The sequence below is a fragment of the Spermophilus citellus genome, assembly GCF_964194105.1.
Source record: "Spermophilus citellus genome assembly, chromosome: 3".
Classification (NCBI taxonomy): Eukaryota; Metazoa; Chordata; class Mammalia; order Rodentia; family Sciuridae; genus Spermophilus; species Spermophilus citellus.
Window position 1 is genome coordinate 74,358,638 of NC_138184.1, and position 21,284 is coordinate 74,379,921.

At 42.4% G+C, this 21,284-nt stretch overlaps 1 protein-coding gene and 1 pseudogene across 7 annotated transcripts in view; one reads left to right on the forward strand and one right to left on the reverse strand.

The window, feature by feature from the left end:
- The window catches only part of ZNF70 (zinc finger protein 70), a 71,278-nt gene that overhangs the window by 34,783 nt on the left and 15,211 nt on the right, over positions 1 to 21,284 (reverse strand). The gene's annotated exons all lie outside the window — the stretch shown is intronic.
- On the forward strand, positions 1,676 to 4,126 carry LOC308643360 (lysophospholipid acyltransferase 1-like; annotated as a pseudogene). Its single transcript has 3 exons — positions 1,676 to 1,753; positions 2,358 to 3,011; positions 4,106 to 4,126. The product of its transcript is annotated as a lysophospholipid acyltransferase 1-like (transcript).

The following is a 21,284-nucleotide window of genomic DNA, read 5'->3' on the forward strand; positions in this document are numbered from 1 at the left end:
TTTTCTATTCCATTGGTGATCATGCCTGTTTTGGTGCCACTATTATTCTGGCTTTGTTATTCTAGCTCTGGTATTTTGATGCCTCCTGCTTCACTTTTCTGACTAAGGATTGCTTTGGCTATTCTAAGTCTCTTGTTAGTTTTCCAAATTAATTTCAAAACTGCTTTTTCTAGTTCTATGAAGAATATAATTGGAATTTTTAAAGGAATTGCAATAAATCTGTATAGTGCTTTTGGTAGTATGGCCATTTTGATTATGTTAATTCTGCCTATTCAAAAACATGGGAGATTTTTCCATCTTCCAAGGTCTTCTTTAATTTTCCTCTATAGTGTTCCATAATTTCCATTTTAGAGATCCTTCACCTCTTTTGTTAGATTGATTCCCAAGTATTTTTAAGGCTACTATGAATGGGATAGTTTTCCTAATTTCTTTTTCAGCAGATAGGAATATCAGAATATAGGAATATAGGAATATGGTTGATTTATGACTGCTAATCTTATGTCCTGCTACTTTGCGAAATTCAATCTGAGTTCTAGAAGTCTTCTGGTGGAGGTTTTAGGTTACCTTTGTACCTTTCTTGAAAATCAATTGTCCCTTTATATGTGATTCTAAAGAACCTCTGTTCTGTTTTACTGACCTATTGTAACTGACTCTTTTTTAATTTATTTCTTTTAATTGGGTATATATAACAGCAGAATGTGTTTTGGTTCATTGTATGCAATTGAAGCACAACTTTTCATTTCTCCGGTTGTACACAACGTAGCATCGTACCATATGTGCAGTCATACATGTACCTAGGGTAAAGATGTCCATCTCATTCCACCATCTTTCCTGCCACCATGAACCCTCCCTACCTCTCCCCTCACTTTTGCCCCATCAAAGTCCCTCCATTTTTTAAAGACTATTTATTTTTTAGTTTTAGGTGGACATAATATCTTCATTTTATTTTTATGCAGTGCTGAGGACCGAACCCAGTGCCTCACGCATGCTACACGAGCACTCTACCACTTGAGCCACAACCTCAGCCCAAGTTCCTCCATTTTTAACTCTTGATTATAATAAATTCTCTTCCTGACTGCTTTTCACTGGCTCCCCCTGCTTGATGCCCTCACCATTTTAATCCTCATACCTAGACATACTGAAAATGAATTTTATGAGTTCATTGGAACTTGGATTCAAACTAGGATTACTTCAAAGAACCACTTTTAAAATATTGAGATGTAAAAACTGTATTTTACAGATAAATAAACTCAAAAAAATTCATGGTCATCTGTCCCAGAAAGCTGTTTGGTATGTGTGGGAGCATGTAGAGGCAAGGTGAAGAAAGGTAATCCTAAAACATCATTATTGGGTAATGAAAAAAAAAGAGAATACAGATAGGAAAACGTGAGTACTAAATGTTAAAATAATTTATTTCTATAAGTGTTTTAAAAATGAATTTGCATTGTGAGATAATTGAACAAATCCTTATAAGATAAAATACAAAAATTTAAAGAATAGCTCAGCTTCCCATGGCCAGTGGCCACCATGCAAACCCAAGTTTGTGCTCAGATGGTTTGTGGCAGTTGCCATCCCCTGTCTCTCACTCAGTCCTCCACAAGGCAGGCAGCAACTGCATGCCTCTCTGTATAGGTATTCACAAGCACCCAGGTTGGAGGACACCAAGAAAGGTGGCATGGACTGGGGTCTTGGAAGCCACCTCCAGAAGATGCAGGATGACAGAAGGGCCCCTCCACCTGTCTGCTCCCACTCAGTGAGCATCCCATTGGACCAGACATACATTTTTTGTGGCAAAGGGATATTACAACATGTCACATCAGTGAAATGGAATCATATGATATGTGATCCTTTGTCTTTGGCTTTTTTTTTTCTTTTTTGGTACTGGGGATTAAACCCAGGGGCATTTAAACATTGAGCCACATCCCCAGCCCTTTTTATTTTTTGAGATAGGGCTTCACTAAGTTGCTGAGGCTGACTTTGAACTTGCAATCCTCCTGCCTCAGCCTCCCCAGCTGCTGGGATTGCAGGCATGTGACACCACACCCAGACAAAATATACATCTTTCACTATGGAGTTCCCACTATGTATTTTTCTGGGCCTCTGATGATTGTCACTCAGAAGACCACAATCTTGGCTTTCCATTGTGTCAAAGAGATGAAGACCTCTCTGCTAAGCAATATCAAGTTCCTATAAAAGCTAAACTCTTTTCACGGGGCTGGGGATGTGGCTCAAGTGGTAGCGCGCTCGCCTGGCATGCGTGCAGCCCGGGTTCGATCCTCAGCACCACATGCCAACAAAGATGTTGTGTCCGCCGAAAACTAAATAACTAAATAAATAAATAAATATTTTAAAAAAAGAAACTCTCTTTTCTGGAATATTTAAACTGCCTTCTCAATCTCATGAGTGTCATAGCTGATCCTTGTAACAATTTCCAGGATTACATAGCCTTCATTGAAAGGAGACATTTGCACATGAAGTTTCTGGAAGTGAACTAGAAGCACAAATGTTTCCACAGCTTACCAGAGCCTTTTCCCACTGGAGCTATGCTTATGTTGGCATCTCTCATTTTGTTTTTGACACTCATGAAGTCCTTCCCAGTTGTTAATTGCCTTGCTGATGACTGGTTTGTCCATAAAGCACACTTTCTGACTCAACTCTGCTACTTATATGTCATTGTGCACACCTCAAAGCCCAAGTATTTTTTTGCATGAACACTGGCTGATGCAGTGAACAACTCTGGCTCTGGCTTCAGTGGAGTAGATAAGAATCAAAAGTTCTAATGGGATCTACTTTCTATACCTGAACATCTGGAGAACTGAGGTAGCCATGAGTTTCAAAATTTACTTAAAGAATTGAAATATTCAAACAATGTCTTGGCTAAAGTACATGTTATGAGTGGGTTCCATGGTACCCTACGATGCTCACCTTTATTCTACCTGTGGCATGGTGTCTATCCTTTATTCTACTTTACATTTTTTTTTCTACCTTATTTTTATCTGTGCACTATACTTGTACATAGTGGTAGAATTTGTTGTTGCATATTCATTCATGCACACAATATAACAATATAATTTGGCCAGTATTGCTCCCCAGCATTTCCCACTTCACACCCCACTTTCCACCCCTTGGTCCCTTTCCTCTACTGAACACCCTTTGATTTTCATGAGATCCACCCCCACCTTTCTTTTCCTTTTTCCTCTCTAGCTTCCACATGTGAGAGAAAACATTCATTCCTTGACCTTCTGAGTTTGACTTATTTCACTTAACCTCATGGTCTCTAGTTCTATTCATTTTCCTGCAAATTATAAGTCTTGCTTTATAAAAATACTCCCTGAAGTAAAAAAAAAATCATGTAAACACTGCCTCTAAGTCTTATAATTTCACTTGTCTTTATGGCTGAATAAAACTCTGTGTGTGTGTGTGTGTGTGTGTGTCTCACACTTTCTTTATCCATGTGTTCATGGACAGCTGGGCTGGTTCATAGTTTGTGTATTGTGAATTGTGCTGCTATAAAGATAGGTATTGCATGCATCACTGTGGATACTACTTTACCCTCTTAATTGGCATCTTTATCATATTAGCAGCTAGGGGGTAAGAAACAACTACAAATATTGCATCTTTTCTTCAAACATTCTCAAGATTGCTTATAACTGTTACGATTTAGATATTAGGTGTCCCCCAAAAGTTCATGCGTGAGACAATGCAAAAACATTCATAGGTGAAGTGATTGGGTTATGAGAGCCATAACCAATCAGTGACTTAATCCCCTGATGGAGGTTAACTGAGTGGTAACTGATGGCATGCTGGGATGACTGGAAGAGGGATCATTGGGGGCATGCTTGGGGGGTATATATGTTGTATCTGGTAAGTGGAATCAGAGTCAGTCTCCCTCTCTCCCTCTCTCTCTCTCTCTCTCTCCCTCTCCCTCTCTCTCCTTCCTGATCATCATGTTAGCTTCTCTCTACCACACTCTTCCGCCATGATGTTTTGCCTCTCCCCAAGGCTCAAGAAATGTAGCTGACTGAGACTATAGATTGAGACCTTGGAACAGTGAGCCCAAAATAAACTTTTCCTTCTCTTAAATTGTTCTTGTCAGGTCTTTTAGTTACAGCAGCAAGAAAGCTGATTAAAACCATGACTTAATTACTGGGGCTGCCACTCAGCTGGCTGTCTCTTACACAGTGGCACCCTTAGTTATGTTGGCAGTTGAAACCAACCATCACTTTATACAAGTCAATGTACTTTTTCTTGCACATCATAAATCTTCTGATAATATTTTTGTGTCAATCAAACCACAAGGTCATATTTAAAGGCAGTTGTATACTGAATTCTGTTAATAAGAAGAAAACAGATTGATACCTTCAAGAAAGCTGAACAATTAAAATTTCGAACTATTGGTAATATGAGACAAAAAGGCTTGAAGTTTTTCCCAGTGAGTTGGAGGCAGTGTTTACATCATTTTTTTTTTTTACTTCAGAGAGTATTTTTATAAAGCAAGATTTTTTGTACAGATAAACTGGCCATGTCAAATTAATTTCTTTTAATACTTTACAGGATCTTTTAGTGGTATAGAGGTATGGAGCTTTAGAGATAGTCCAATTAGGCTGCTAGATCTTTGTTTTATTTTTCCTCTCAGTTTTTTATTGGTTCATTATAGTTGTACATATTGATAGGATTTTTACATATTCATACATACACACAATATAACAATATAATTTTGGCCAATATCATTCCCCAGCATTTACCCCTACTCTCCCTACCTCCCACCCCTTGGTCCCTTTCCTCTACTGATCTTCCTTTGATTTTTAGGAGATCCACCCCCATCTTTGTTTTCTTTTTTCCTCTCTAGCTTCTGCGACTTTGCTTTTTTGATATGATTTCCATCCACTGAAACCTGGATGCTGGGAATTCAGGCATAATTGGCTCCCAAAGTCAGAAAGTGGTTGCTGAGAAGATCTGTCATAGATGTCTTAAATCTAAACATAACCAGACCTGGTTGTTCCTTGGGAAGCTCCAAATCCTCTGATGTGTGACATTATTTGTTTGTGGATACAATAACTACACTCAGAAGACCGTGGAGGAGAGGAATCTTGGAGGGAGATTTTCAGGGTACTGAAAACTCTGCAAGCTAGGAGAACTAAGCCTGAGTACTTGAATGGACTGATATGTCCTCAAATAGGCTGCATCCCCTGCCCCAAGGAATGTAACTCTTCCCTTTTGTTCTTTCTTAACTGAGCCAAGATTAGAAATCAAAACGTCTCCTGTGTGTGTACACCAGGACCCTGGGAGGGGTACCTTTAACATTTCACATACACTTGCTTTCATCTGCTTGCCCAGGGATGGCCTGAGAAGACACCCAATATTCATACCATCACAGGCAGGAGAATGCCTTCTAAAGAAATAATCTTTTTGAAATAAAATTTGAAGTCATATAGAAGTTTCATAAGAAGAATCAGATGCTTCTCTCTTTTATCCCCTCATTTTATGACGGTGTTAATGATCATGGTCATGATGTATGCATAAACTGATTTTCATTTTTTTATTTCATATTTGATTAAATTCTGTTTTGTTTTAGTTAAACCATCATATTGGAAAGCAGAAATTGAAATACAGTTTTCTTTTCTCTCTTTGTAATAAATATACGGTGGTTCCTTTTGGGGACTTCTGTTGGGTAATATTCCATGTGGGAGAAGGAAACATGGTATTAAGTCATATGAAAAATGCTAATGCTAATGATAAAATGCATGCTGTGAGGGTGTGCCTTCAATCAAATGACTTAGGAAGAGAAAATTTGTCCAAATCAGATGGTAGTTTCTCACTGAATAAACATAATTTAAGAATATTTCGAAATGTTTATATTTGCCAAATGCATTGAGATACTAGGTATAATACAGAACATTTCCTAGAACCAACTTGTCTATTTATTTTTCATCCCAGTAGGGTGATTTGTTGTATGATAGTCATTGTCTTATACATGTGGGTATAAATAAGATTAAACTTCTCTTAGAAGTGAACAAGAAATACACATTGTCAACTTATTGAAAATTTTTTTATGTTCTGACTCCTTTTTCTTTGCATTGACATTTTGAGAGATTTTGTTTTAATTGTTATTAAAAAAAAAACAAAACCTTGGTAACTTCAGTGAAATACCATGAAAACAATATAAGAACAGTAACAGTGAGGTGCTAATAATAATCAGAACTGGCATATTTCAGGTCAATATTCTTCTTTGTCTATAACAATCACAAATCCTATATTAATTTGACTTTCTGACCTTCACCACTACCTTCGGGCTAAACTGGGTTCCTGGTGATGGGGGTGGCAGAAAGCTGCTTGTGGACAACCTTTGCAGCCCAGCCTAATCCTCATGCTCCCCCTCCCCAACACACACACACACACACACACACACACACACACACACACAGTGCTCTCAGAGAAAGCAGAATCTGATTTCAGGACAGCTGGATTCGACACCATTAGTCTTTGTTCTCCTGAACAACTGACCCTTTGGGGTCACCTGCTATGAAATGGGGAGGCTTCTTCTGACCTTAAGAAACCCATTTTTTAAAATCAAATGATAGAAAACCCTTGAAAGGGTCTTATTACTTAAAATCAGATTCAGAGGGGTCAGCCACTGACCCAGGTCTTGGAATTTCCCATACTTCTTTCATGACAGTCCCCAAAAAGGACTCAGCAAAAAGTTCTATTTGCTGGGAACAGTCACCTCCAAGTCTGAATAAGCAGGAGGCTTCAGTTTCATCAAATCCGCCACCACAGGCCTAAAGCAACAAAGCCAACCAATCATGGACTAAAGTCTCCAAAGTTGTGAGCCAAAATAAACCTCTCTGTATAAGTTGATTTTCTCTAATATTTGCTAAACTGACAGAAATTTAACACAGCAGGAATGTGGAATCAGAGTTCTGCTCCTGCATCCTAATCCCCACTCTCCCTGCTGAAGAAGAGCTCTAGCACTTTCCAGTTCAGGCTTTGGTACTGTTGGTCTCTTCTGCCCCCTAGTGGATTCTCTCTCCTTCAGCTTGTACTCCAAGCAGCCAGGTAGAGAGTTTGAAGTTAAAGAACTGAAATTTCCCAAAATCCTAACCTCCAGTTCCAGACTTGCTCCACACCATGTCCAAAAGGACTGGTCTTCCTAGGTCCCTTACTTGTCCTGGTCAAGTCCCAGGATACAGTCTTTACACCAAGTTGCTAGGTGTCTTAAGCAAGAAATCCTTGCTCACTGTCTCCATTAACTCATCAGAAGGAGCTAGAAAATCTTTGCTGGGTAGGTAATTCTGATACATCTACAGAGGGAGAAAGGACTCTAACCTGATTTCCTGGGAGAGAGCTAAGGTAGGGGTTGCCCCCACCATTTTTCCCCCACCAGTATCACCAAAGGAGCCAGGGTCTTTGGGCTTCTTGGAAACCCCTCAGAGGGGGCTTAGGATCTACAAAGACAGTCCTCGATTATAAGGATGCTGAAAGACTTAGAACCTTGGTTAAGTTCCCAGGCAAATTCTTTGTCATTCTTTGCTTCAGATCATCCAGGGTCTTCCAGGGGGAAGATATAGACAATAAGGACCAGTGGCTAGTGTTTAGGGACAGCAGGGCTCCATGAGCATGTTCTGTATTTTGTGGGGGTAAGGGCAGTGGGGATTTAACTCAGGACTTGGCCCATGCTGAGCACTATTCTACCACCAAGCTATACTTCCAGCCCTGTTCTGTGATGATCCAAGAGAAGGGGTGTTCTGCAAAGCAAACTAAGAGGGGATCAAGGGCTTGTCTTGGTCTCCCTCAAGTACATACACTCACTGACTTGTTTATAAACATTTACTGGGGTCAAACCTGGGGACACAAAGAAGGTAGATCTGATCCAAGGGGGTCTGTCCAGTGATGGAGACAAACCCATGGCTATTTTAGGAGCAATGAAGGGAAAGGAAGAATGCTCCCTCTATGGGTGGATATCCACGTGGATCTCACAGATGAATGGGCACTGGCTGGTGCTGGGGGCACCTAGCAGAGGCAGTAGCAGGCAGTGGAGAGGGAAGGGTGTGTCTCAAGGATAACAAGAAGCACACGGGGTGGGGCCAGAAGACCACAAAGTTTCCAAGCATTGGTCCTGCAGTCCAGAGGCATACTTTAGAGAAATCTAAGCAGGGGCCTGTCAAGAGTCAGGCTTTGTTTTGAAGAAACGTTTTTCAAAAGGTGTGAGGCCAGATTTGAAGATGGGGACCCCAGCACTAGGGATGGCAGGAGGCATAGTTCCACATGGTGACCAGGAGCCAAAATTCCTATTAAATTGATGAGTGACAATACCAGAGAGGAATGGACACTTGTGGACTGTCTGTAGGCGTTTAAATGTACAACCAACTTAGAAGAGGCAGCAAGTCATTAAAAGAAAGTGTTCATCTAAAGTATATAATTCCATAATTCCACTGCTAGGAATTTTTCCTGGTGGAGCAGGAAATAATCAAAGCCATAACCAAAGGTTTACAAACAAAATGCTTAGTTCAACATTAATAATGATAGAAAAAAACTAGAAATAGTCCAAATAGCCATGAGAAAGAGTGGGACAAAGCAATGTGACACATCCATCATAAAGCCTCTTTCACAAACCTTCAAAATATGTTTGTGAAAAACAGAATCTGGCATGAAAGTTAACACTCAATGAAGTTTTTATTATTATTATTATTATTATTAAAAATAAAGACATCAGTATCATAAAAATGTTTCTGAAGCATTTCTAATATAAGAAAATTCATATTTTCAAAATAAAGATACTAATAAATAGAATGCTTCCAATGAAGTTCTGAATGCGTATGTGCTTGTGATGGTTAATCTTGATCATCAAATTGATTGGATTGAGAGATGTCCAAGAAATTAACAAACTGCACTGCTGGGTGTGTCTTTGAGGGTGTTTCCAGAGATAGTTTGTACATGGGACAGCAAACTGAGGGGGTGGCTCTACCCAATAGGTTGGAGACCCAGAGGAAAAGTGGAAGAAGGAGCAGGTACAAGCTGAATTCTTGCACCGGAGCATCTTTTGCTGCTGCCATCACCCACGGACATCAGACAACAGCTTCTTCAGCCCTTCAATGTGCACTTGCACCAGTGGCTCTCCATGGAGCTTCCAGGCCTTCAGCCTTGGGCTGCATCATTATTCCCTCTTGTTCTGAGATTTCTAGCTTCTTAAACTGAGCAGCTACTGGTTTCTCTGGCTCTCCAGTATGTAGATGGCCATTGGGACTAGCCTCTGATGGTATAAACCAATCTAATAAATCTCCTTTTTATATTTGTGGATGTGTGTGTGTGTATGTGTATTCTGTTTCTCTAGAGAATCCTCACTGATTCACTCCCCTTCCTCCTCCCAGTACAGGAACCCCTAATCCCTGGTCCCTCCTGGACAGTCATCCATGGCTGGGACTTCCTGAGATACTTTTTCTCCCCACCCTTTCTGGGCCAGTCTAACCTACTCCATGTCCTTTCTTCCTCAGCCTGGAAACCCTGCTGTGGGCCATCCCACAGGAATCCCCTCTTCCTCTCTGTCCTGCTCAGCTCCTGCCCACCCCCAATCCCTCCCCATCACTCCTGATAGTCTATGGAATTAAGAACATTTAGTGCCGTTGACTTCACAAGCTCTTAAATTCAGAGCCCATTTCAATTTCTTATCCAGTGGTAGGTTCAGAACTAAAAGAGAAATCAGAGGAAGCTGGGAAGAAATTGTCACACAAAAAGCCCACAAGAACTTTAGGACACTTGCCAAAGATAAGCTCCTAACTCCCAGGGAACCAGTGTGAGGAAGGAAATAGGTGCTTCATAATTTCTATGAGGCTAAACAAAGTCTTTGCTGGAGGGAATTTATGTTTTGACACTGAGATAGGGTGTCTTGTACAATTAGAAGTGAGGACATTTTACCTGAGGCTTTAGCACTCAGGGGACCTGGGCTCTCACACACACAGGTGACCAACCAGTGGCCTCAGGACATGGTGATTCTCTAAACTCTGTGGCACAGAAGGTCACCTGTTAGCTTCCTTTGGTGGAGAAAGCAATATTTATTGGAAACACTTCATTCAATGGTGAATGTCAGCAGGAAAACTAGGTCCTTTACTGATATTTTCTCTGTGAGGCTGACTAGCAGGATCTAGAGCTCCAAACACTCTCTGACAATGAAGGAGACAACTATACCCAGCCCCATCCCAGCCCCTCCTGCAGTCCCTGGGCTCCAGCCTCTTCACTGTACCATGGGAGTTAGAGGCAGTGGGTCTCAAGACCAAGGGTCAGGTCTGTGTCACCATGAGGGGGGCTGTGAGGGTACAAGGTGTCTCCCCAACAGCTCCTATCAGAGTCTCCTGTGGCTACTGAAACATATCACCTCAAATATAGTGGCTTAAACTCATATGCATTTATTCTCTCATAGGTCTGGAGGTCGGAATGTATTTGGGGTGGGGTGGGGATTAAAACCAAGGTGTCAGCAGGGCTGGGCTCCTTCCAGAGGCTCTGGAAAAGAATCCATTTCCTGGCCTTTTCCAATTCTTAGAGGACACTGCATTCCTGGGCCACCTTAGTGACCCCAGATTTCTATCTCCTGGCTCTTTCCTCCAACTTCAAAGCTAGTAATGCAACATCTACAAATCTCTCTTTCTGCCCTTTAAGTCTGTCTCTCCCTTTTTCTCTCCCTCCTCTCTTCTCTTTCTCTCTCTCTCTCTCTTCTCCCTCTCCCTCTCCCTGTATCTCTCCTTTGCTTTCATCCCCACATCTTCTCTCACTCTGACCTCCCATCTCCCTCTTTGTCTTGTAAAGACCCTGCCTTGAGACCACCCAGATAATTTGGAGCTATCTCTCAGGCTCCTTGTGCTCACACAACATAACACATTCCCAGTTTGTGGGGTTAGGAAGCACAGTCTTTGGAGTCCCTCATTCAGCTTACCTTAGCTCCATTCTCAGTTCTCTGGGTATTTGGAGAGCCCTCTTCCCTATTCCTCTCCCTCCATGTGCCCTGTACAGTCTCTAGTTTGGGCTACCATTGGGGCCTTCCAGCCCAGGCTCAACCCTGCCATCCTCCCCGGTCTCCCATGACCTTTTCTGCTTTGGGAGTCATGCAGAAGGGGCTGCTTTCAGGCACAGCTCTGAGGTATTTCCTTCCCATGGCCCCCAACAAGTTCTCTCCAGACCCTACTTCATTGCCAAACCACCCTTGAAGGAAGAACCTATGAGAATCCTCGTCACATGGTAGAGAAATGATGGCCCAGAGACCCTGACTGACCTGATCAAAGCTACAGAAGAGATTCAAGTCCCAATCTCATTGCTAACTCAGGTGCTGGCTACCCTCAGTCCATACCAGATGGACCGCTCCTCTATCCAGCTTTCTCCATGGAGAGCTCAGGGCCCACAGGACCTAGGACACCTGCCCCAGGAACCATAACCTAGGGACAGGGATTTCAGACAAGGTTCCTTGTACTTTTTACCCTACTTCTAGATTTTTAAAAAAATCAAGGTTGAGACACGTGGGGAAGGGACCATGAAAGGGTCCAGACCTTGTGTGGCGTCTCCAGGAAGAGGGGGGACCCCTCTTCCTGGAGACGCCACACAAGACCTGGTCCAGGGCTGTTGCTCTCCCCTACCTCTGGGAGGGTCAGTTTTTGGCAAGTGCCTCTTTCAGCCCAATATCTGCTCTCTATACCCAGTTGCTCCCTCTAGTTCCAGGAATTCTCAGCAATATCTTAATGAAGGACAGGGAGAGCTTTCCCAAGGGAAGAACCATGGAGCTTGGGGTCAGGAGTCCAGGAAAAGGGGAACCCATGGTCTTCTCAGGACCCAGAACTAAGGATCAGTAGGGACTCCAGGAATGACTGTTGAAGGTGACTGTGAAACTCCCTGGGAAAAGGCCAGGACAGCACACACATGTCCTGCAGAACATCAGGCCTGTCCCCATTTTCACCTCCTGATCCCTGTAGTATACTTCCACTCTTGTCCTAGGAACCGTGGCCTAGGGACAGAGACTTCGGACAAGGTTCCTTGTACTTTTTCCCCTTCTTCTAGATTAAAAACCTAAAGTTGTTAGGGCCCAGAAATCAGCTGGCATGGGCTGGGTCATAGCTCAGTGGCAGAGTGCTTGCCTAGCACATTTAAGGGACTGGGTTTGATCCATTGCACCACATTAAATAAATAAATAAATAAATAAATAAATAAATAAATAAATAAATAAATAAATAAATACTGTCCATCTACAACTACAAAAAAATTTTTTTAAAGAAATCAGCTGGCACAGTGGACATTCAGTGACCATTGACTTGAGATGAGAATCAGCAGGAAAGCCCTATCACTAAGTCCGAGTACTTATATGGCCTTAGGAATAGGAATCATTCACCATAAGATGTGGTCTGTGTGGAAACATGCCTGGTAGAAATCCTGGGAGTCATCCTGATCATCAGCTACTCTGTCCCCAGTATAGACACGGGGCTTCTGATGACTCTAGCTCTGTGATACAGGGCATCCTATGGGTGAAGGTGGGGAGGTCAGCATGAGCAAAAGCACAAGAAAGTACACTTCTTGCTTTCTTCATGACTAAGGCCAGCACACACAGGCCCCACTGAAGCACGCCGGTCCCTCCACCTTGAAGACCCCAGACTCCTGTTTCCTGGACTACCATCCTGGTCATCAACCAGAAAATCCTTAGGTTCTGTGCCACATGGCTAAGCCTTGGTATGTTCCCAGGACTCTGCCAGATCAGGGGACAAAGCGAGGGAGGAGGTCTAGGGCCTCACCCTGGGAAGGAGGGAGAATCAAACACAGGAAGTAACCTCTGGCAGAGAGAGGGAACTAGGAGAGGATGCTGGGATGCAGGCCCAGGGTGGGGCCTCACAGGTGCATAAGAATTCTGGGAGCAGATGAGTAGAATAGGCCACAAGCAAGGGGAGAGGCTTTGAAAAAGCAGAAGTATAGGGGCAGGGCCCAGGGGACAAGTAGAAGCCCTGCAGACCTTATCTCTTATCAGATCTGCCATTTCAAAAAGCAGATCCAATATTGAGATATTATTGAGCTGACTTCCCCCTTCCTATTACATTTTTAAACACAAGGACACTAATTATTGGGCTTAGTACTCACAGATTTTGTGAGGCTGATATCAAGGATCATCATCCCATTCCACAGGTAGGAAAACTGAGGCTGAAAGAAGTTAAATCCCAAAGAGTGAGGCAGAATGAACTACTGGTGTCCTGACATTGCAGCCCAGGTTCTCCCATCTGAAGAAATGAGGCCAGGGGCTGGGATATAGCTCAGTAGGTAGAATGCTTGCCTCACATGCACAAGGCCCTGGATTGGATCCCCAGCACGAAAGAAAGAAAAAGAAAGAAAGAGAGAGAGAGAGAGAGAGAGAGGAGAGAAGAGAGAGGGAAAGGAAGGGAGGGAGGGAGGGAGGGAAAGAAAGAAAAAGAAATGAAGCTAGAAGAGGAAGGGATCTGCCGATGCTCACACAAGGGTACTCTTATATGGAGCACTGCCCTCTGTTAGGACTAGACATGCTTACATGAAGGACTCTCCCTCCAACATTCCAAAGCCTAACCCCAGTCAGAGGTGCAGAAGGAGCCCCAAGAGCAGACATCAGCAGAGTCAGGGTTGCAGAGTCAGGGCTACAGACCCAGTGGCCATCCCTCTACTGAGTGGCCAGGGGGAGGAATGGCATGATGGCAGCAAACGGCCTGTAGGAACCCAGGATGTTGTTGTTCCCAGAGGAGACTGTACAGAGGAAAGAGGGGAAAGAGCTGCATTCAGCTCAGCCCTCATCAGCTCTTGACTTTGGGTAATTCACTCCCCCTCTGTGGGCCTCAGATTTCTCCTCTAAAAGGAATGATAACAACAATCTCTCTCCTGAAGAATGGGTTTGGATATTAATTGAGACAATGACTACAGTTTGTCTGGCCCATGGCACCAACTCTCAACCATAGCTGTCATCTCCTGGCCACTTATCCAAACCTACCTCAGACATGCTGTGTGACCCTGAGCAAATAACTTCCCTTCTCTGAATCCCAGCCTTACTATGTGCTGGAGCCTATATATCTGGGGCTGAGGGAAAGATTGAGAGACTATATTGGTGATCACTGTTCACATTCAGGACACAGGAAGAGGATTTGATCCCTTGTGCCCCAGCTAATACCTGGTCCCTTAGTTTATGCTGGAGGTCACAGTCTGATCTTCTTGGAGTGGCTGCCTTTGATATAGAAGGTTGGTGGGATCTCCAGCCCCAGGACCTCCAGCAGCAGGGATTACTGCCCTCTTACTCTGCCTGGACCTCAAAGCCTGCACTGTCAGACCCTCAGAAGTCCCAACTATCCAGTCTAGCTGCCCCAGGAGCCAGAGGCCTAGGAGCACCATAGAATCACTGGGGGAGCCTGGAAAGGAGTCTTAGAGAATGGACTCTGTCACTCAGCTACACAGAAGAAACTGAGGCCTAGAAGGGTCAGAGCCCTATCCACCAGTCTCAAGGCCCAGTGCTCCCCACACAGGCTGTTGTCATATGCCTCTGACCCTGAGGGGATCTCTTCTCAGTCAGCCTTCAGCCCATGATTTATACATTGAGACTCAGCCAGGGACCCCAGGTCTGTGAATGGCGCCAAAAAGCCAGTGCTCCCTGCCTTCTGCCAGGCCTTCCAGCCTCAGGTTCCCCTCACACAAGCTCATCACTGTCTGCCTTTGTCCCTCTGGGCCTATGAGGCTGAAGCACATTCATTGCTAAACATCCCACCCCCGATTATTGATCATGATTGACATGCAGAGGGTGAGAGGAGCCATTCCTCCTTCTAGCTTGGGGAGCCAAGTGACTCTACATTATAGACCCAGACCCTACTCTCCAAGATCCCCCCACACAGCCCAAGGGTTCCAGGACCATACTTGGGAGAGGAATGTGGAGTGGTAGGGAACTCACCGAGGGCAGTGGACAGCCAAGTGGTCAGAATCCAGGCACACAGTGAAGATGCACAATTCACCTGCATCACCTGATTATTGTCTTCCATGGGCCCTTGGAAGTGACCCAGTTGTATTTCTGGCCAAAATATCCAAGACTTCCTGTACATGTGTCCTCCTCACACACATATTCACACACACTCAACCACACACCTCCACACATCCACAAACCCAGAACTCCAACGTTCTAGCCAACCGTGTTCTCTAGAGGCCTCTGTTGTCCCCTCCCCAAAATGTCTCCACCCCATCACTAATAACCTCCAGGAGTGTGGTGGAAAATCCTCGGGTGCATGGGTCTTGGAACAAAATTATCTCCTTCCACATGGGAAGGAAATGATCTCTCCAAGGCCACACAGCAGGCCTGGTTCCCTACTCCCAGGTCAGTGTTCTCATCCTTTCCCACCTGGCCTGGGTATGTGGATTCCAGCTAATTCCAGCTAATCCCAGGGCCCTACCAGAGCCCAGGGCTGCACCTTCTCCCAAGGGAGGGGCTGGAGCAAAGGATATTCAGGTGCCACGTAACCCTCTTCTCCTAACACAGGATGTACAGCTCTCCAAAAGGGGAGACATCACCTTGAAGAGAGTAATTTTCAGACCAAGAGTACCAGAGATGTTTTCTCACTTCTTCCAGGTGGGATGAGTTATAGGTAGGGGAGAGAGCTGAGGTTTATGGCAAAAATGCTAAGAACATGGACACAAACACCAATACACCCCCAAGCAGAAGTAACAGATACTAATGTCAACTATTGCATATGCTTTTACTAAGAAAGGAAAAACAAAGGATCAGGTTAGGTCCCCTTTATTCCCCTCCCCAGCCCCAGATTCAACCCCTTCCTCCTTCCCCAGTATAACCTATAACTACTCATTCCACATATATCCACTGATCATCTCAATACCAAACAAAGCTTTGGGACCTGAGGACACAGCCTAAATGACCTAGGGTCTCAATCCTAGAGGAAAGTGCCAATTGATGACACAGGCCCAGAACAAATACCACATGATGTCTAATATGGTGTCATGTGTTCTTTAAGAGGGGAGAATGACAACTGCTGGTTAGCTGGATGGTCACCACCCTAAATGAATAAGGGGACCAACACTTCAGGTGCATGGGGAAGAGTGCTCCTGGCAGAAGGAACTGCAAGTGCAAAGGCCCTGAGGTGGAAAATATACCTAGCAAGTTGCAGGGACGGCAGGTAGGCTAGGAGTCAGGATTCAAGGAACAAAAAGGGGAAGGGATGCAGGAGAGGAAGCCCCAAGTGTCCTTAAGGTTTTGCAGACATCTGTAATGAGCACCTTAGGATATCACGTGGGACATACCCTTTTTCTTTTTTTGAGACAGGGTCTTGCTAAGTTGCCCCAAGCCAGCCTGGAACTTGTGATCCTCCTACCTCAGCCTTCCAAGTATCTGGGATTACCACCATGCCCTGCTAGCAGCCCCATTATTGAAGAAGCAATTCTATTTTTGCTAATATGAACATGAGTAGTGCTATGGTTTGAATATGTCTCCCAAAGGTTCATGTATTGGGAGCTTGATCCCTAATATGTTAATGTGGGAGCTGAGGAACCCTTAAGATGTGGGACCTAGCAGAAGGTCTTTGGGTTTATGGGGGAGCTGCCCTGAAAAGGCACATTGAGGTAGTTCTCATGCGACCCATTTGTAGTTTTTTGCTGAGGCTTGTAACAAAAGCCTGAATCTGGCCTCACGATACAATCACTTGCTCCTGCACACACTCCCACCATTGTCATTGGCCATTAGGTGATGAAGTCCAGGGATGCTTTCTAGTACCTGCACCATGCCATTTGGACTATGAGCTAAATTAACTTCTTTCCTTTATAAAGTTAGCCTGCATCAGGTATTTCAAGCTCACTGATACAACAAGTATGCACTGTTGTTTGTGATTTTAAAACAAGACCATTATAGACATAGGCACAGGAAGAACAAACCTGAAATTGGCTAACCAGGGCCAATTGTTTCCAAAGATCAAGAGCATGTGACTACTATCAGTGAGATGCTGGCTGAAGAAGCTATGTTCACTTAACTGCAAACAAAGTACCTATGGAGAGCAAGGCTTGAAGGGACAAGGAGGCCACTTCCCTAGAATAATGTGATGGATCTGCAGACTGAAGAGACTAGAGGTGGGCTGGCTGCTTCTAGCTGCTCTACAGAAACTCAAAACCTAGAATTCTCACTTCAAAAAGGGTCATTCCCATCATAGATGCAGGACCAAGCATGTCTCCATCTTTCATGACCCCCATGATCTGTTAATGGGAGGGTGAGCCTGTTCCCAGTGCTCCTGGCTGACTCAGCTCCCAGGACATGTCCTCACTTGAGGGGCAAGAAATAAGGGACAATGGGGGCTGGGGCTATAGCTCAGTGGTACAGCACTTGTCTAGCATGTATGAGGCACTGGGTCTGACTCTCCACATCATATTAAAAAAATAAAGGTCCTTTGACAATTTGACAACTAAAATATGTGTGTGTGTGTGTGTGTGTGTGTGTGTGTGTGTGTGTATACACACATACATATATATTTTAAAAAGAAAAGAAATGAGGACATGCACCTCTCTGAAAGCCAGGGCAGTTCTCTTGGTTCACTATTTGCTGTAACTTAGATATTGAATGTCCCCTGATATTCCACAGGGTGATCCTATTGGGAGGTACCATGGACCTTTAGGAAAAGGAGTTTCGGAGAGAGGTCTTTAGGTCATGGAGGCTTTCCCCAAGGGGATTGTGGGACCCTTGTCCCTTCTTGCTTCACCTGTTTTCCAACCATAAGGTGAGCAGTTTCCTCTGCCGTGTAGTCCACACCATTGCCATTTGGCATCTGCACCAGAAACATAAGTTATGGTTCTGCCCAATCAGGGAAAAGAACCTCTAAAATCATGAAACAAAATATTTTTCTCTTTATAATTCAATTAGAAAAATTATTTTGTTACAGCAATGGAAAGCTGAATACCCCAGGTTCCTCACTTGGACCAAGGAAAATGACCAGAAAATACAAAATTTTGGAGTAAGAAATTTCAAACAGGGAAGGTATTGTGATATCCTCTGTAAGGAGAGGTAATTCTGACGTAAGAGAGTTGGTGACATCAGAAATGCAGCCCAGCAAGCCTTCTACAAGCCATAGAGAAACTACTGCTATGATTTGGATGTGGTTTATCCCCCAAGAGTCCATATGTTGAAGATTTGGTCTTTGATGTGGCTGTATTGTGATGAAATCTTTACAAGTAGGAAACAGGTGGGGGGGGGGGGAGCTGCCCTTGGGAGGGATTAAGGTAATTCTCATAGAATGCCAGTTAGTTTCCATGTGAATGGTTATGAAACAGCAAGCTTTGACCCTCTCCACTCTGGCTTCTTGTCTCATGTGATCTCCTCATCTTGCATGCATTCCTGCCATGACACCATCCACTATAATGAGATGCAGTCAAAGGAGGCTTTCATCAAAGGCTGAACCACCTGGGCTTGAACTTTCAGCCTCCAAAACTGGGGGATAAATAAACCTCTAAATAACCCAGTCTCGGGTATTTTGTTATAATAACAAAAAAGAAAAAAAAACAGACTAATCCAGCTAAATAAACTTGTGCTAAGAAAAGAAGTGCTGGACTCAGAATAGGCGAACCCAGATGGCCTGATAGAGGTATGCAATCAGACAGAGGTGTGCAGCCAGGCATCTACTTGGAACAGTGCATCCCTTAACCAAATGCTCTGTTATTCTGGTGACTGTGCCCAGGGCTTGAATCTCTGAGGCTTTTGTGCTGCATTTAGGCATCTTTGACACAAATTCAAAACCACAAATATAAATCAATCACACCTGGAAAAGAAGACACCTGCCCAGACACACTGGATAACTTTCTCTAGGTATGGCCCCAGATGTGCCTGGGGTGTTGGGGAAGAGTACAGAATTCCAGAGAGGACATGGAACACAGAGGGAGAATTCTAGAAATTCCTTTTAATCATAACCATGAAGTCCAGATGATCACAATGGGATGTGTTCTCCTCTTTTCCTTCAAGAGGATCCAGAATTTTCTTTACTCTTTATAATTTTGTTAAGATTTCATGATCTATTTATCAAATTCTAACAAAAATGAATCAGAGTCTGAACTTTTGAATTGGTTTCCTGTTGAATTTACAGACTAAATAAGGAAGAACTTACATCTTGACTGCTGAGCCCATCAATCTTTAAACCACTATGTACAATTATTAGGTTGTTTTTACTTTCCACAAAGATGTATAAGTTTCTCCACTTAATCTTGAACATCTTTCTAGATTACTCCCAAAAGTGATTTATGTTTTACTGTAAATTGTATCATTTTTAAACATATACACACACAAAATGTGCCAAGTTTTCTTATTGATTCTATTAGTCTGTGAATTCTTTGGGAATTGCTATATATATAAAACATATCATCTGTGAATATGACATGTCCTCCCAACTCTTGTATCTTTTCCTTGCCTTATACCCTTCGTCCAGGCTAGCACCCCATAACCATATACGACAATTAAGGGGCATACTCAAACTGTTATGAGTCATAAAGGGATGTGTTTAAACAATTTACAATTAGACAAGATGGCTGATGTAAATTTCCTTAAAGGTATCCTCATCAGGTTAATAAAGTTTTTTCTGTTCCTTGTTTACTGTTTTTATAAATAATTAAATTTTATTGAATGCTTATTCTGCATATTTTTGTATGCTTATGATTTTTTTCTTTTCTCTCTAATGGTGCACATAATGTACTGTTTCTGATATAAAGCTGACCTTGCATTCTTTAAATAAATGAATTAGATTTGTCCATCATGTGCTGTCACGTAATATTGCTGAATTCGGTATGATAGTGTATTGTTCAGCATACATGCATTTATATATCTGAGATTCAGCTATAATATTATTTTTCTGACTATTCTCATTGGTTTTGTGACCAAGGTTATATTTGCTTCATAAAATGAATTTTGAAGGGTCCTCTCTTTCTTTGTTCCCTGGAAGAGTTTGTTAAAATTGAACAGTTTTTCCTTTTATGGCTAATCAAACTTGCTAGTGAAACTATGTGAGGTGGGAATTTCTTTTGTTGAACAAATTTTAACTAATGAGTCAATGCTTTTAGTGGCTTTAAAAAAAAATTGAGATTTTCTATTTTTATCGAGTCAAATGTGTGTTCAAATAGATTGTTTCAAAATTTGCTTATTTCATCTTCAATTACTGGCATGTTGTTGTTTATACATTTCAGGCTCTGCATGTGTCAAATGTCCCATTTCATTCCTGATATAGGTAACTTATGTCTTTTCTCCTTTTTCTTGCAACTTTGCTTTTTTGTTGTCATCTAATTATTTATTTTCTATTCCACTAATTTTTGCTCTCGCCTTTCTTACATCCCTCACTCTACTTTCTTTTGTTTATTTTGCTATTCTCTATCTGACTTCTAAGGTATATTCTTAGCTCATTAATTTCATCATTTGGTCCTGAATAGATACACACTTTAAGGCTATCAGTTTCCCTTTACGTACTAACTTAGCTGCATCCTGCCTGTTTTTACATAGTAGTCTCATTATTACTCAGTTCATTTACATATCATCTTCAGTTCAAATATTACCTCATTTTCATTTTTTAGTTTTCTGACTGTTGGACAATTTAGCAATGTATTAATCTGCAAACATGTAAAGGCGTTCTAGTTATATACTAGTTTAATTTTATGTGTTTAGGGAAGATACTTTGAAATTTGACATAGAGACTTACTTTATAACCCAACACATATTTGTCAAAGTTCCATATCTATTCTTATCTCTGAAGATAATATACACATTGTAACTGTTGAATATAATGTTATATCTCAGTCCATTGAGTTGAGCCAACAATGGTCTTCCAATCTTCAATCTTCTATTTTCCTTTTGATTTTTATTTCTCTTCCTCTTAGAATTGTGAATATCTCTATATTTCCTTGCAAATTAATTAGTTATTTATATATAAATATATTATATATAATACATATATTTATATTTATATTTAGTGCCAGGGATTAAACCTAGGAGCACTTAACCATTGAGCCACATTCCCAGCCCTTCTTATATTTTGAGACAGGGTTTCACTAAGTTGCTCAGGGCCTTGCTAAGTTGCTAAGGCTCGCTTTGAACTTGAGATCCTCCTGTCTCAGTCTCCAGAACAGCTGGGATTACTGGCATGTCCACCATGTCCAGCTTACTTTTTATTGTTTAGATTACATTATTAGGTATATACAAATTTAAAAGTTTCCTTCCTGATGAAATAACAGTTTTATTAAAATAAAGTAACTGTTTATTTCATATGGTATTTTTTTACCTTAAAGTTTCTTTTGTCTGA